The sequence below is a fragment of the Eutrigla gurnardus genome (assembly GCF_963514095.1).
Source record: "Eutrigla gurnardus genome assembly, chromosome: 18".
NCBI lineage: Eukaryota > Metazoa > Chordata > Actinopteri > Perciformes > Triglidae > Eutrigla > Eutrigla gurnardus.
Window position 1 is genome coordinate 4,475,569 of NC_139929.1, and position 18,135 is coordinate 4,493,703.

Sequence of the window (18,135 nt, forward strand, 5' to 3'; positions counted from 1 at the left end):
TTTGGGCGACTTGAAAACTTAAATCTCAGTTTCTCAGCCTGTGTTTTTTTTATTTTTTTGATGCAGACGTGGGCAGAAGAGCTGGACAGAAAGGGGGCTACAAGATCCCCGATCCAGACTTCAAAGAGCGTTTTGTACAAAGAGACATTTTTTTTCACGACGGTGAATCCTCATGGTGAATTAAGATTTCTATGGCAATGGCCGAGTCAAACTCAAATGATATGGGGCCAAGTCCGTGGGCTCAAAAGCCCGCTCTAAAGAATGTAATATTTGCTTCCCATGGGGTAGGAAACGGTAATCTATGTCCTTTATATTGCAGACGAGGGCAGCATAAAGAAGAAAAAATATATTCTTTTGCTCCGGGCCTACTTTACGACAATCAAAGGAGAAGCCGCTAAAAGGCAGTTGTCCCGCACCATAATAGACTTGCACTGCAAGAGGACCCAACTGCTCAATGAGACCAGAATCATATTTTAGCCTCTGTACAGGAAATATGTCAAACCACCAAAGCTCTGCTGCCTATAATGACACAGTTAACAATAGACGTTGAAAATGTATTGAAATTAAGCTTTTTTTTATTTTTGGAGCTTTGGGAACTATTTCATTTTTGAATTTTTTGAATTTCAAAATAAAACGTGTAAGTGTAAACAGCTAAACAGGAAGGTAAAGAAGAGCTCTAGGGGGGAACTTTTGGCTGAGAGGTCAATTTGACTCTCGGCCTTGACTAACGCAGGAGAAGTGGGAGGAAACAACACAAGCTAACAGTCTCTGATACGTTTATAGAGTTTGGTTAAGTGCGTGACAGAAGAGACGAGAATAAACACAAAACAAATAAAGGAAGGTGGGGATGACGGGGCTTTTTTTTTTTGGCACCAGCTCTTGTGCGTAAAAAGAAAAGAAAAGAAAGAAAAACAACAAGATAGTTGGATCTCAATTGAAAGTGGGAGTCTTTGAAGTGGAAGTTGATATCAGAGGGATTCTTCTAGGTCGTCTGAACGACGTTGATGACACGGAAAGCCTTTTGTGGCCGATTTGTTGGGGCTCCTCTCTATTGGGCTCCTCTCTATTGGGCCGTCTAAAGCTTTTCGTTCCACTCGTCAAAACGGACAAGAACTAACTGAGTCGCGTAAAAACATTTTCCATTCAGCGCTGAGAGTGAAAGATAGGCGGCATTTAAAGAGTCGTTTCGTTTGGAGGAGAGAAGAAAAAAAAAAGAGAGGCAGAGAGAGTTAAAACGTGAGGTCCGTGTGTCATTTTACCCCCCTCTCCCTCTCCCTTTGCCAAAGTATTTCTGAATTTGATCTTTACTGCAGGCGCGGATCAAAGAAAACGCAGCCTTGGATTCATTTGGAAGCCACAAAGAGAAACCAAATCACGCACCAGCGCTGAAGGCCCGTGCGCGCGAGAGTTTGGTGACCTTTACGCGCAACATTTTACGACTTTTACCCGAATACATGCGCACTGTCTTCAATTAGAAATGGGGCTCGTGCGAGAAGGCGGTTTGTTGCGTAAAAAAGAAAGAAAAAGTATCTCGAGCTAAAGAGCGCGTGAGCAGGAGAGATGGGACGACTGTTGCTGCGAGCGACGACCTCTGATCTGATATCAGCCAAAAAGGGGTCACGAAACGAGAACAGGTGTGTGTGTGCGCGCGTGCACGGCTAGAGACGTGCGCGTGAGAGAAAAATAGAGTTTCCACTGAAGCAACAACAGGAAACGGATGCAGTTCCACATATACTCACATTAATTATGACGTTTTTTTTAAGAAATGGGGGTAAAAAAGAAAGGAAGTGGGAGGTTTTTAAACTTCTAGAGCGCAACAGAAAAGAAATCCAATTCCTCACAAGGCTCCTCTCAACGCCACTGCTGCGTCCTGAGGCTCATCTGAGTGTGAAATATCATTTCTTTGTAAAATAATGGAGGCGGTAATCCTACTTCCGGAAACTGTCCGGCATTATTGAACAAAACCCTTTTAATAGGGGGATTAGCAGTCTAGGAGTAAAAGCCTCGCTCACCCCCTCCCCTCCCCTCATCACTCCCCTCCTTCCCCTCCACGCTCCAACACCAACACCACCATCAGCACCTCCGACACCAACCAACCAGGTCATAATTATCAGGAATGAAGTGGCCGAAATTGGCAGGGATAATGAAGAGAAAGGCAGGGGGACAGGTGCAACAGAGCCGCCGGAAACAGACCGGGGAAGCAAGAATAGAGCAGAAAAACAACATTTTCTTGTCATTATAGTCAGCAAACCGCTACGTTTTTACTTCTACGTCTGTTTCCACCATCCAGATATTATGATATAACCAGTTTACAGTTTGGGAAGGAGCGTTCAAGTGACTCCCCTTGATGGAATATGCAGACCTGAGGGTCAAAAGGCGAACTTATACAGCACACACCCACAAGTTAAGTAGCTCGTAGTGAATAGTGAATATTTGACACTGATAACGCACGTGTGTGTGTTTCACAAGATCACGTGGCTGTGATGTACATGGCCACCGCGAGCTTCCGTCGTAAAGATTTATGACCACCTTTAAAGCGAAATTAAGTGTATTCCCCTGTATTAAAGAAAACACGTTTAAGGATACACCCCTGCGGTAGCTTTTGTATATAGCAGGCAAAAAGTCACTGCACCCCCCATCCCCACCCCTCCACCTGCACCACCCCCCCAGGTTTCAGGATTACCGTCATCCACAGAATCGAGGAAACTTTATTCCAACCTCCAACCCCCCCCCCCCCACCCACCAGATCCAGGCCCGAACACGGATTCCTAACAACCTCCACATTATATGGCAGAATGTGCCACATACTTCACACCTGCACCCTGAATAGCAGCCCCCTTTCAGTGTATGATACGCCTGTTGGCCCCCGCTCTCAATGCAGCTGCATGAATGAATCAGGCGAGACCCGCTTTCTTCGGTCCCCCCCTTTTGATCCCGGGATCGGGCTCCTCGTCGGGTTGATCTCGCGGTCTGTCTAGTTAGCGGGAGCGCGTTGATGACTTCCTTCGTTAACGCGGAGAGCGGCGTGCGCGCGCGGAGGGGACTTGTTGCTTGAGACTCGGGCAAACACGCAAAACCTAAATATCCGGGGACTTTGCAGACGCGCGTGCACGTGAAACAGGGGGATTAAAGTGTAAACAGTCTTCTAGATTTCTGAAAGATTTCTACGTGACAACACGCTGAAGAAATGTATTAAAATTAAATTCTGAACCCTGAGATTACGAGTTTGTGTACTTCAGATTAGCATCATACAGAATACATTATTCTGAATTTGGGGGATTAAGTCGATCTGGCGCACAATAATGCGTCAAAACCTGATCCGAAAGAGTGCAAATGAGTCAACAAAAATATTAAATTAGCAACAAAATGTTGAAGAGGCCTCATGTTTGGAGCACCGAGGTTTCAGGGGCTGCTGAAATAAAAATAAAGAAATAAAGATGTTCCTGGAAGTGGTTCACAAACAAGGAAATGGACCGTTTTAGGACCACAAAAAAAAAAAGAAGCCTCCTACTGATTGAGCCAAAGCCATAATGGCAGAAGTGCATTTACACACATGGTGAAAAAGAGGCAGTGCATCATCATACATCAAAAAAATAACACATATTAGGAGATGCAAATGCTGCCAGCATTATGAATCATTGGTTTATCTGCACTATTTCACACGTCGGATGGGAAATATGTTCCGAAGAGACACGCGAACGCACAGTTTGAGAAGAGCCATAATGCGCGCGATCAGTCTAGCAGGATCGAAGACTTTCGGGTCATTTCGCCAGTCTCCCGCAGGAAAGACATTATGCCCCCTCATATTTACATACTCTTTAATATTTGTCAAACATTCATAAATTACAAACTAATGAAATGTTCGACGGTCCTTGGAGATCAAGCTAATGAAGACATAGGCTCTTTTTTTTTGCTTTTGACACATCTTTGTTAGGTTTAATACCGTTCTCTCTATCACGCTCTATTAACTATTATTATACTTATGTCAGGCCACCGCTGACACGGTGCGACACGAGGACACCTGCTGTAGGTGGGCACACCATGGGATATAAATGGACTCCATCTATAACGCCAGTAGCCTGTAGAAAGAAAAAAAAATATTACGTTATTGAGATTATTTTAAAAAAACGAAATAGACAACACAAAATAGTATTCCTATTTAAAAAAAATATATAAATAAATCGAAATAAATTATCGGTTTTATTTTAACATTTATTGGACGCAAGTTTGAGTTAAAAAATCAACTCAAGAAGGAAAGAAATGTCACGAATGATTTGTTAAATGGATATTTCTTTGCAGTGCGTGTGACCACTACAACGTCAAGAGGCACTTAAAAGGACTTGGACCTGTGAAACGAAGAAATAGAGGAAGATATGGGGGAGATATTAATTATGGAACGGTGTTGCCAGTGTGGCGTTAATTTACGCATCATGCCAAGCGTTTATTTATTCATTCGTTCTTATTATTTCTTCAATCTTTGACCCAACGTTTGCACATCCCCACTCTCAAAAAAATAAAATTACTACACGAACACTGAAACACTTTGAAATTCAATGAACGGGGAGGTTTTTTTTGTCGCCGCGCAACAATATAGATCCTTGGAGACGTGTTTATTTGACAGAGCAAATCCCCAGCGTGTCAAGGTTGTCATATTCCCCCCTCGATGTCCAATGCAAATGCCGCGGCGTAATCAGATGCAGCAGCATGACGCGTTTATTACTTTGTCAATCATTTTGATACGACAGCATTGAAACAAAGCGAGCCCACGTCCGGTAATAGAATTAAAGAAAGGAAGAAGAAGGAGAAAAAAAAGCCTTTCAGCGGCAGGCAGTTTGAGTTTGACGTGTAAACCATATGTAGGTTAAAGCTCCTCTCGGAGAGGTCAGAGGCTCTTTATCTGTCCGTGAAAACTTTATTGACAAGGCTCGTTTCAGCTGCACTGACACTCATAATCATAACAACAACATTAATCATACTTTTTAGTCGATGTGAAATGACTTTGCAAAATAGAACCAAAATGAAAAGGCACTTGATTCTGTCCAAAGCGACACAAAGCGGGACTTTTCTTTTAAATTATTCCTACTTCAGCGCAGGAGGCGCGATGCAAGGCGGCTTATCCTCCCTGTCCACGAGTTAATTCATCAAAAGGAAAAGTTTCAATACGATTTCCCCCCCCCCCTTCTCGCTCGCAATAATAAGTCGACCACTGCGACATTCTTTGAGCTCCAGACTATCTTCATAATGCTGATTTGTGTAGCCTAGGAAACTCCTCAGACTAAGTGCAGAGCCCAAAGGATTCTTTCCTCCCATTTATTTCTCCAATTTCACCATTAAGACTGGATAAATCATGTTCGCCTACTGGTAGAGCAACTATTTTTATTCTATGGGATATATGCATGTGTGTGCTAAAAATAAGAGCCAACCAATGCATGAGCAGATAAGGTAAGTGTCGTTTTCCCTCCCATTATTGCACATATTGCAAAAAAAAAAAAAAAACCCGTGAAAGACGTGAGAGTGTGTTAAGGGCTGTCAGGAAATCCACCTTCCGAGTCCTCACCCGACGTTAAGGCTGTCTAATTTCTAGGCATAATTAACTTTATGCTCGAAATCAATTGTTTCCTGTACACAGCCAGGGTCCAGGACGGCAAGCAGCGAGAGGCCTATTTGAGCATGTGAGAAAGCAGGAAGCAGCCCTACCTGCCACTCATTAAGCCCACAAAAACTCAATACAAAGAGGGGGAAGAAGGATTAGACCTGCTCGTTATACCTGCCGCGCAATTAACACTACTTATTCTTCTAATCCCTCTGTTCTAGAAATAATTGAACTTGCAATAATAATAATACGGGGAGGGGGGGAAGAAGAAGAAGAAAAAACACGCACAGCCCGATGGTTCAATTGTATAAAAATGCATATTTTGGGGTTGCATGATAATTAGAATAATGATAATAATAGTATTATATGTGGAATCCTCTCTCGGTCTGTGTTGGTGAGGAGGGAGGGGAGGAGGGCTGATCCGGCACGCTGACTTGTAGAGGATACTCTTCCTCTTAATTTCACCCGAATCAGGTTGAGAATCAGCATCTTCCTCCTCCTCCTCCTCCTCCTCCCTCCTCCTCCTCCACAAAGCCATGTAATCACATCCCCTTTTTGGAGACGGAGGTAGCTGCAACTCTTTGTGCCCGTTGTGTTGTAGGTGAATCGGAGCACACTTGAACCGAGAGAGGACTTGACCTTTGCCTTTATGTTTTCCCCCCAATGTTTGTCTAAATCACAATTGTCTTTTGTGAGGGGGGACATGCGCGGCCGTGACGCGTCCAATTCAGCGGCTTGTGCGCGCGCGGAAGTGCTCGAGGGTGTTGGTAAACTTTTTTTTACCAACACCAAAAAACACACTGACATAAGATGGGGAAAGTGTTAAATGGGTGAATGTTCCGGACGTGTGTGAACGCGCCAACATGATTCATGCCTCGCTTCTGTGCTGCAAACACGTTAAAAACGCACCGAAGGGCCCCCGTGAAGCCTCCGCGCGCACGTGCTTCATTCATACCGCGGGAGGGATCAACTCGATCCCATTCACGCCTACAGGTCTACCTGCATCTCTGCTGGCTGGACGTGAGGGTCTCTGGACTCCTCCGGGTGTTGTCCGTCATTGTTGGACTGGAAACAAACGCTGGTTCACTTTACGCACAAGAATGGAATCACTGCAAGAATATAACTCATTATAAAGGGTTAAAACATAGATTTTTAGATTTTTTTCATTATCATAATCTACCATGTATTAGTAGCAATTATTAATATTAACAAAAAAACAATAAAACATAAATAAAATAACAAGCTGCAACCAAATATCTGAAACATAACCATCATCTTTCTAAAAAACACAGTTTTGTTTTGTAAAGGCAGTCAGTTATTCTTAACTTCCTTAAAATAACTGTGGTGGTGTCTAAAAAAAGGATGAAATGTTTGTATTGTTTTCTGTTTTGATCATTTAAAATTCAAAACAATTTAAAAAATAAATCTAATAATGCAACTTAAAAAAATAAATTCGAAAATATGAACAACTTCCATTTACACTATTGAACCACTGAATCATGTCAATAAAATATAATAAATCACCAGAAATACAAGCACACACGTGTTATTCTAACAAAACAGCTCCTTCCAACACTCTAACTGTGCGTTTTTCCAAATATCATGTCAATGTTGCGGTTGCCCTCGGCGTTCACACAGCAAACTGCAGGAAAGTTGCTTGGGAGCGATAGAAACACTAAAGGAGGCAGTAAACGGCCGCTGTTTATGACAGGAGGGACGTGATGGCGTCGCCAGCAGCCTATAGGGGAGCAGGAATGTGTTCATTCATCATGAGTGGCGGCCTGTGAGATGACATGGAAAACAGAGACAGCAGAACCCCCCCCTCATCATAACGCTCCATCAAACGGCTCTATATGGTGATAATTACACCGCTGAGTGTTGGTGGGGGGAGTCTCTGCTCAGATGGATGGATTGAAATATTAGAAATGATACAATGTTGAATGTGACGTGCAACTTTTGGGTGGAACTCAATTACCACTGTTGATCCTATATCTTCTGTTAATACTACCATATACTACTACCAACAGTTGGAACCCAAGGATGGGCTGCAAGATTTCTGCCTAAAGGCCTATTAAGAGATTTGTGTCGCTGTTGACTCTGAAAATCATGAGCGTATTCTCGTCCTCAATGTGTTTAGTGTCCTGAGAGGACTTCTGTTGTGATATGACACGATAAATATAATAGAATTGAACTGCTGGAGTGATAACGGTTGACATAGAAACATCCCAGCGGCATAGAAATGGCACTAAAAGAGTCTCCTTGTTTTTGAAAATTTCAAATATGATGCAGGACTACAGTTCCTGATCCACAGAATCAATCTTTAAAGTAAACCCAAGTTTAAAAAGTCTCTAAAAACTCATCAAACTACTCATTTACCAACTTGAAAGGGAACTTAACACTTTGCTGTGTGATGAACTTTGCGTCTATTAAATCCTGACCCGAGAGGACTTTAATAGACATCTAATGACCTGATGGAATATCTTGGCACCCGACAAACTGTTACTAATGCACACACACACACACACACACACACACACACTGGTTGAGCTCTGAAGCGGCGGCCTTCCGACACGTTTCCGGTGGGCTGCAGCGTTTTACCCCAAAGAGGAGTTATTGCACCCGTTACTGTACGTCCTCATCGTTTGGCTCCGAGGTGAAGATCAGAGGGCGGAAAACAAGAGATTGCACAGACTGTGTCAAATGGAAGAGCTCCCGCGAGACCTGCAGAATATCATAATTAATGTTTAGGGCAGGGTCGGGATGGAGACTCTGACAGCCTTAAGGGCCACTTTTCTTAGTCTTTTCTCCTCTTTGTAATTACAGGATGGTGGATTTTAGTGAAGAAGATGTAAAGAAATCAAAACTGTAAACACATTATTTAATATGTGGGCTTCTATTTCTATGATTACAGTTATTTTACATGAGAGATGACAGTGGAAGGAGTTTATCTTTTCATGAACTGGACTGATGATCAATTTCTTGTCCTGCTTTTTTAAACTGGAGGTGGTGGGTGAGACACAGAGAGAGAGAGAGGGGGGGTCAGTCCTCCTCTATCATCCCCTTCTCTCCATAACTTTGTTCCTTTCGGTCTGCAGATCAAAGGCCTCCGAAAATGGCGTCCCGAAGATGTACATTGTTGAGATGTCAGGGCGACAATGCGAAGAGAAAGCGTGGTCTAGCAGACATGTCAGGCCGCAGAAAGGAGAGGGAGGAGGGGGAGGAGGGGGGGAGAAAGGCCTGGGTGTCGATTTAATACCCCGACTCGAGGAATTTGAAGCTTTTTATAGCTGTGGCCAAGTCTCTGCAGCGCGCGTCCAGTTAGCATCTGGGATCCATGTCTGGGCTACAACAACAGGGTGCTAATGTACCTTAGCATGTAAGCGAGGCCAACTTCTACATTTGATTATTTGTGCAGAAAAGAGATCCAGCAGAATATTTATAGACATCCAGGATGGATAGTTCCTCCAAAGTGCGCGCGTCTTGTAAGTTTTGGTTCAAGTTTGGGTTTGTGAGGTGAACCCGAATAATAATAATAATAATATTAAAAAAAAAAGAGGTGCGCGTGCGTGTCCTCGTCTCCGCGTCCTCGCGCGTCTTCGGCGTTGCAACCTGCTGCTCCGACAAAGACTTGAATGCTTTAGAGAAGCGTCCGGAGTGAGTGCAGCGCAGACATTGACAGAATAAATATTTGTATTCATTTGAGAAATGAGGATTTGAACAAGGAGACTAAAAAAAAAAAAAAAAACACGACAAAAGGCACCAAAGAAGAAGAAAAGAAAAAAACAAGCATGAATGCGAGTATTGTCCCCCCGGCTTTGAGATTCTGATTCACCATATCATAACCCCTGCGAGGAAAAAAACATCAATATCCCCGCGGAAAGGACACGTTTCTATGGGAAACTAAAGAATTTTCAGCGCAGAACAGATCTGGCGCAGGAGAGAGAGAGGGAGAACACAAGGGATCAAAGGCTCAAGGAGAAGAAAAGATGGACGGGGTTGACTTCTAAGTGTCGGCCTGGACCTCTGGAAGTGACTTTAAAAGCACTTTACCAACGTGTCTTCATTGTAAAGAGAGAAAGGTGCCAGGCTGTTTTATTTTATTATTTTTTATGACCAAAAATATGTTTTAAGCTTTAAAACGTCAAGTCGTTCGTTCACAAAAAACGCAACCAATTTGAGTCAAACGCACTAAAACTCCCGTGAATATTTACACATTGTTATTTGCTATAAATTGGAATAAAATGGTCCTTTTATGTGCCTTTAAGGACTCAAACTACATCACCTAGAATGAAATGAAAGTCAAGCTAAATTCTCTCCCCTCGTATTTTTTCCCTTCCTGCCTATAATAAACTCCACAGCACCGGGGGGAAGCTGGTGGCTGTAATGTCTCAATTGTAAGGCCAACGCACATTTTTACCCATACGCCCTTTCAGGTAGGCTGACACGCAGGCGGCATAGAAACAACACTAAAGTAAACAGGCCTAACAGGAGACTAGTCCCTTTGTTGTCCCACAGGCAGCTGCCCAGCCCTCCATTATCCCGGAGCAGACTGACCGCATCCTTCCCACTGCCTCCTCACCAACCCACTGCACAAAAAGAGAGGGATGTTCTGCTTGCATGGGTAACACTGTCGTTCCAGCCCTTAGCAGTCCTCTTGCTCTCCATTGAAAGGAGTGGGAGTAGCGGACACAGCCTGATCTGCCGAGCACAAAGGGGGCTCTCCGTAGAGTCCCATTGGAGTGAAAGGAACGGAGGGGCTGGGCATGTCTGAAAAGAGGGTCGGAAGATTTAGAGAAAGAACGGAAGTTTTGTTGTTGTGCTTGATTTCCCTTCCTTAACTAGGGATGGAGTGGCTGGCTGAAGCCACTTAAACGCAGTTTCCTCACCTCTTAATAAGCAGGAAGGAGTTTGCTCACCTGTTTATCCTGGCATGGATACAGGATCTAATGTTAGGTTTATTACCACTTAATTATTACTACATGCTAACTCATAAAAAGTAGGCTTTTCGACATAAATCACTTAAACTAAGACAGGAGTTAAGGAACACATGGTTTCTGTATTTGTTGCGTTTAACAGCTAATCTTAATTATGGCGTTTAAGGCCCCAGACAACAGATTCTCCCTCTTTTTCTAACCCCATAGCTCAAAAATGCTCCAATAAAAAAAGAAAAAAAAACACTCCTCAAAGTTAAGCTTACACAGCAAAAAAATAAAATAAAAAATGCTTAAAGGCCAAGCATTTTAATTACCAGTAATGTGGGGGGGATGTTGGACATAATTAGAAGAATTAGATATTAAAATGTTGCCTGGCAGAGATGAGGATGGGAGGTCGGCGTGCCCCCCCGGGGGAGTCCCATGCTGGCAGGGTTTATGTGGACACACACACACACACACACACACACTTTCAACAAGGATTTCAAAATGGCCTCCTGATTTACACCCGTCAACGTTAAAAGTTAAAGTGGCGTCTGCTGAAATCGGAGTGTCGACAGCTTCTCCCCTCACACTGTTTTACTGTTATGGTGTCATGGATGTGCCGCGTTGCTCGCCACGTCCAGGCATGTCGCTGAGCCACGATGCGGTTTTGTTGCTTCCTGTCTGCGTCACCGTGCATGCGCCGCGCTGGAACTTTACTACATCGCTGACATGACTGATACTTTTCAGGCCCTGGTGAGTGGGACACACCGACGGGAACCACAGGAACCACAGGAACCACGACTGACTTTGGGTGCAAAAAGAAAGGCAGCAGTGCAGACCAGGTATGACATTTTCATACTGCACTCTCCGTGTAAAATCGCAGGGTAAACCCGAGTGAATAAACCCGAGTGAATAAACGGCGGTTTCAAGGCGGTGCCACGGGAGTGAGATCCTCTTGAGAAATCCGCAAGAGGATCCTCTTTGAAGGCACATTCCAGAAGGTCACGGTGCAGACGCTGCCGTTTCATCCTCATCAACATTTGCGTGGGCCACCCGCCCCCCGAGGCCAAAAAGAAACACGCTCGGGATTTCTCGGTCTATAGTTAGCGAAAGGCCAGCTCCTCTGGCTCCACTGAGCGAAAGACGTCAGCAGAACAAGCTCTCCGATTGGTTGCAAAACAAAAAACCACACACAAAAAAAATCTGCCTGGTTATGTTTCAACTTATCCTATGTGCAGTATTTGCACTGCAATTGAGATTCATGGCTGGTACACTTACACGATGCACAGCAGGTCTGGCACACATTGTGTAAATAAAGGGGGACCCTGTGTTTTGCTACCAGGTTATTTCAGACTCAGCCGCGTGCTATTTTAACTCCGAGCACACTGTGACGGTGCGCGCGCTTATAGAGCCTCTCGTGTTGTAATTACATCATCTCGAGGCCCTGTCATTCAGACACTAGCATGTGAAGCATGTAAACCCCATGGCTGGCTATATATCAGCCCGCTTTTGTTTGACATTTACACACAACCGTGGTCTTGTGTAATTATGAGCTTACTGTTCTGTCAAATATTTAACGCCTTGTAAAACAGCCAGCCCTTTTTTTCTCTTCGTACAGTGCTGTTTGCGAGAGGAGGGAGAGGCTGGACGTAATCCGCGACATGTGCACAGTACATTACGGTTGTAACCGCGTGCATGTTTAAGATGCTAGCTGACGTGTATTTCAAGAATATAGTTTTATGTACTCGCCATGCATTTGTAGCTGGGAGCCGCTGTCAATGAACCCTGGAGATGTGGTCGGAGAAGATTTCAGATCCTTTAATTAAGAAAAAGCAGCAATGCAATGTAAAAATACAAGTCAAGAAATGAAAGCAGAGAAGAATAGAAGCATCTGCAGTTCCTTCAGAGCTTCATATAATTGTTTCATGTACGTTTAAGGATCATTCTGTTGCTGGTAGTTTAGCTGAAAGCTTCTTGTGCAAATGTCAAGTTAAAAGTAAGTCTTGATGTAATTTGTACATCATGATGGAGCAGAGTACAAGTAAGCTACCTCGGTATCGTACATGAATTAGCGGTAGGTATCTTTTTCATACAATGCCAATACAACACTTGGTTTTCGGCACGGATAGCTAAACTTCTGATCATTTCCAAACTGTACGTTAAGGAATGCAACTTTTTTTTTTTAAACAAAAGTTGACAAAAAAATAAGTTAAATGTGACGGGGAAAGGTAAAAAAATAAAGTACATTTTCTCAACATAGCCCTTAGTAAACACCTTGAGTATTTCTACTCCATACGGTCCAAAGATAAACTTATTTTCGCTCCACCGCGACCAACTACAAAAGTCAAATGCTTTTGAAACTTATACAAATTGCTGATAATACTCATACATAATACCTTCATTTCATTTTCAATGCAAGGGTTTTTCTTGTAACGGAGTATTTGTACAGTATGGGATCTGAATACTTCCTTCATCAAAATACGAATGTCTGTATATCAGAAGCTGTATTAGAACTACAACAAAATGCAAAAAATGGCAAAAATTTTACTTGGAACAGAAAATATCCAATTAAATTCTACAAATCCAACCAGGCAAACCTACAGCTTCCAATACTTGGTGCTACAGAAACATTTTCATGGGTTTAAAATAAGTATGTAAATGTATTTTTTTGCTTTCCTGATATCCAAAATAATGCTAAAAGCAAATGAGCATCCATCCACATCTAAGGCCGGCGGCGGCCCGGTGGTCAGTTCGAGGACACGGAGAGAGTGTTGGAAGTAATGCTGAACACATGGTGGCTGGAAACGTTAGCTCAAAGCGGCGTCCGGCCCGACTCATGTCGGCTTCCCACCATGGGGAACTTGACGTGTGGGAATAGAGGCTCCATGCATGGTTGCCATGCGTTGGCCCTTACGTTTTGCACATGTAGGTAAACAATCCCGCCTTGTCTGCCGAGAGGCCGGCGTTTCTACATGGGTGCAGAACATGTGTTGCGTCCAAAGTCGCATCAAAGGTCACTAAGCTATGCTTTGAACACTTCAAAGCCGGGGGATGAGACTGTAGCTTTTAAGTTTTATGGCAGGTGTAAGCAGGGGTTGCTGACCAGCCCAGGGTGGTCCTGCTCCCTGGTCTGCATGAGGCTGCTGGTGGTTAGCATTGGCACAGGTGGTGGTGGTGGTGGAGGGCCGGAGCGTCGGGGGAAGGGACCCGACCAGCCGACCAGGCTGTGTCCGAAACGTCTTCATGCAGAAGGCCACATTTGGAGCCCTTGGATCTGAAAGGGGTTTCTGGGAGCAGGCTGGACACAGGCAGACGTCCACTTCAAGGGTCTCTGGTTTCAGAGGACCTCAGCAGGGTACGTCTAAGGCCTGCGTCAATCCCATTTGGAAACAGATACATTGGCAGTGAGAGGGAGCGCATGGGGGCCGGAGCCTGATGACCATTCCACAGAGTGACCACAACACTGCGAGCCTTCCCTTGACAGACCAGAAACAGACCCTATAGCAAGTTCAAAGGATCCGAAAGGGGTCTCGCCAAAGTTCATTTGCTGGAGTTCATTCATCTCGGCACCTGATGTGGTTCACTGCTTCTGGTTTTTTTTTGTGTGTGAAGCCTTTTCAGTTTAAAGTGTGAGACTTCAAAAGGGAGGGGGGGTTCAACATTATCATTAAGACTTCCTATTCAGATGGAGTTTTAACCCCTGGATCACCTCTGGGACATTTCTATCCAATATGCCATCAATACGTTCGGAGGTCAGTCTCATTTTGTGATCAACAGATTTGAATACCGTGGCTAAACGGATATCTTTCAATCACGACTCCACTAACAAACTCGTATCCTGCCTCGAGTCCACGTTCTGCTCCAAATCCAGGCAGCCGGGTGTGCTCTAACGCGCCGCATTACCAACATTGAAATCCAACACAAAGTGGCTTAATAACTCCTCTGGTGACGCAGGCGGCTAAATTGATCTTTGGGAATGCTTTACAATATCCATAATTATGCGAGTGGAATACAAGGTGCTGCGCGTCTGGTTGATGATCCTGGCATGACAGGCCTATAACAGCCCCCCCTCCACCCTCTCTCCTCCAGATAGTCAGAGACCCACATGCACATTGTGAAAAGCCATTACAAGCCCAGGGTGAAGCAGGTGTGTTTGCTGCACTCCACAGATGGCTGGGAGCATTTTTTAATGAGAGAATAGTAAACCAAAAAAAAAAAACTTTCATCTTCCGTGCAAGATTCAAACTCACACGTATGATTTGATCGCTTAAATAATAAAGTCCTGATACTTCCAGCAGCCTGTTTATGGAGTCGCTGACATGCACTTTAAAGGAGGTCTTTATTTACGGTCTTCAGGTGAGCAGATTGGATGAACAAATGTCACAAGTGCAGTCCAAGGACGGCAGATTGAGACCCGGCACTCTCGCCGATTAATTATTAATCGCGTCTTATTAAAATGGAACATCTCGCAAAACACCTAGAGAAACATTATCCCGTACGAGACTCCTCTCCCGTTTTCCCCGCGCCGAAGTGAGATGATTAAAAGTGCATTACCCGGCCCCGGTGGTTCCCTGAATGAGCTGTGCTAAATTAGTTGTTTTCCATGTCGTGATAAATTGAACTTCCAGAGCCACATTTCAAACACGCTTTGTTTTTCTGTCCCCAGTCATCACCTATTATTAAAGACAAATTTTCAATATCTCTCTGGGAGTCCAATTAAGGATTTACATTGTGACAGTATTTTTCACTTTAATTACTATTCGTGGTGCAAACGTTGACGTATTTTACCTTATTCATCAAACAACACGGTGGAGGAGGATTCATCAAGTAAACGGATAGTTGGGTTCTGTAATTGCAGCTGAGCAAAAATAAAAAAAGAGATCCAAAATTTGATGAACAACAACTGGATCATTTCTCCACTGGAAAGTGACTACGCAGCACATTCACGGTGGAAAAGAATAATGGAGCCGAGAGGATAAATAGATGGAGAATAAAGATGAAAAAGAATGGGATTTAAATATTATTCTCATCCTCAAATACAGTAACTCAACAATTAGATTAAACCGCAGGTTTCCGAATCACAATAGCTTGTGGGACTTGGCACAAAACGTATTGGTCAGTGCTATTAATTTCATTTTACCTCATATTGGGCAAAAACAGTTGGAACTCTCTTGGAAGTGCTAGTTGTAAAACATCACTGGCGTATTTTTTTCTGGCGTTGGCGGGCGATGCCTCGCGGCCGCCGTACACCTCCCTTCGGCGCGCGGCGTTCCGACAATGGCATTCTGGGATTCACTCTTAATACTTAAAACTTAAACGCCCTCGTCGTTGGAGACGACTGCAATAGTGTTGAATTTAAGTGGCTTCAAATTGAAATTTCTTGTGGGTTTGTAGCCTGCATATGGAGCCAATAAAAGTCCTGTGGCCCCCGAATAAATGCTAATTTTTCTTTTTGTGGGTCTGCAGGGGAAGAGAGATGATGACAGTTTCTCCACTAAACATGCAGATATTCTGTGAATAATCATCTCATTTCCCCGGAAATTAAATAAATAAATAAAAAATGGTAGGGCAATCCTCTCACAGTGATGCCCCCTAGAAGCGAGGCCTGCAGTAGTTTTTCCGAGGCTACCCGTGGCATCCCCGCTTAATGCCCAATTTTCATTCAGCATCGACGCCACCTCCTTTGTGTGACCCTGCAAATATCCTCTGGGCCTCTTCATTAGGCGGCGGGGCCTGTGTGCAAACGCTCTGCAGTTAATTTGCCCCGGCAGGAATGTTTCCCCGACTGGAGATCAGCTGGGGAAAAAGCCTCAGCCACTCACAGAAGCAGGCTGGATGCAAATATATATATATATATATATATATATATATATATATATATGACAGGTTTCTGTGTCCTCCTCATCCATTTTAAGTGCTTCAGCAAATCTCTCCCACCACTCATCGGCTTGTTTATGGCCACGCTCTCTGCTCTGATCTTGTCATGCGCCGGTGATACGAGCACGCCGGCGGTTCATGCCTATAACAGGGTTGTTGTGGGGTTTTTTTTTTCTTGCATTGTTTGGCCGACCACTCGCTGCTACAATTGACCTGCGAGTGGAGCTGATGACCAAAGATGACTAACCCCCGGGGAGCTCGAGTCAGGGAAATCATGCGAGAGATGGAGAGAGACAGAGAGCGAGAAGGAGGGAGAGCAAGAGACCAAGACCAAAAAATCTCACACAACAACAACACACACAGACACACACACACACAGCGGCTGGGCTCGGGTGTATTATTGGGGGGATTGAAGTGTTTGCGGGTCGAAGCAGAGATGCCACATTTATGCAGCTGGAGATGGAGAGTCGGTTTGTGTTTTGGGTTCAGGGAGCTCCTGGTGAGATGCCGGCGTGAGGCGCCCGGCTCTGACAGGTGCTGCCATCCCAACAGTGCGTCTCGGCCACCAACCAGACAAGAGTTGTCTGGTGGAGCCGCGGGGCCGTGCTGGGAAGCGTGATCCCAACTTGGCACTGACCACGGCAAACCATCGCTGGAGCTGATTTAATTGTGTGACATTTGGGGGGGAAAACACAGAAGCGAGAGGCTTGGTTGCTCTACCACATGAAAACTGTTGGTTTAAAACAACTTTAAAATCGCTCCTAAGCCCCCGGTAGGGAGCGTTTTTTTCCCCCTGCTTTTTCTCAAATTGTGAAAAAGTAGGGTGTGTGCTCCAATAGGTGTGGTGTTTCATCAGAACTAGATGGGGAAACTGCAGCGCTTTGTTCACAGATAAACTCTCACCGTGAAACATTTGGAAACATGTATTTTCTCCGCTGCATGGGTTGCACATGGAAAATATGGAGTCTTTTTGGATGGGCCCATAAATGTCAGACAGGGTGGGGCTCCATCACTTGCCTGCAATCCGGCATCGCATTTATTACGAAGGGGCAAGCATTCCTCACAATATCCCACCTTGCAGTTCGCCGTCTGCCCTGTAATTAGCTCGGGCAAACGCATTGTTTCCATGACAGCGAGGAGGAAGCGAGGAGGCAGACAAAACATAGACGTGGGGAAATAAAGAAGGGAATGGAGGGGGAAACGCAGACGAGGTGGAAATCTTCGGACACATCTGTAAAACAGTAATGAGACATGGGCAGCTCACATTCTCGGCTGCTCCTCTCGACGCTGAATGAAAAGCAGTGGGGTTAAAGCGGTTGAAAGGGAGAGAGAAACTATAAAAGAGATGAGATTAACAAAGTCTCGTGGTGCTGCAAAGGAGGATCAGGTAACAGTGTGAGAAAGACACATTAAAAACGCCATGTTGACGAGATTGAATGTGTCAGCTTTAATTTTTTGGAGGGGGGGGGGTTTGGCTTAGCTTGGGCCGCAGATGATCCGGTCCACACTCTTTTTTTTTTGCTGGACGCCGTCCAAATGCGTCTCCTTGGAAGAGTCACGCCATGGGACGGCCCGAGGAAAGGAGCACGACACCACAGAGCTTCAGATCCATTTGGCTCGGTTGCATTCTTTTTGTGTGATCAAATGTTTAATAACTGCATGGAATTTGTCTCGTTTTTTTTTTTAATCATCAGATGCAAAAGTTGGTTGTTTGGTTGTTCTTTTTTATGATTCATCCAGTTAGTTTGC

General features: G+C 44.4%; 1 protein-coding gene across 1 annotated transcript in view; it reads right to left on the reverse strand.

The window, feature by feature from the left end:
• agtr1b (angiotensin II receptor, type 1b) overlaps window positions 1-18,135 on the reverse strand; it is a 226,600-nt gene that overhangs the window by 107,289 nt on the left and 101,176 nt on the right. The gene's annotated exons all lie outside the window — the stretch shown is intronic.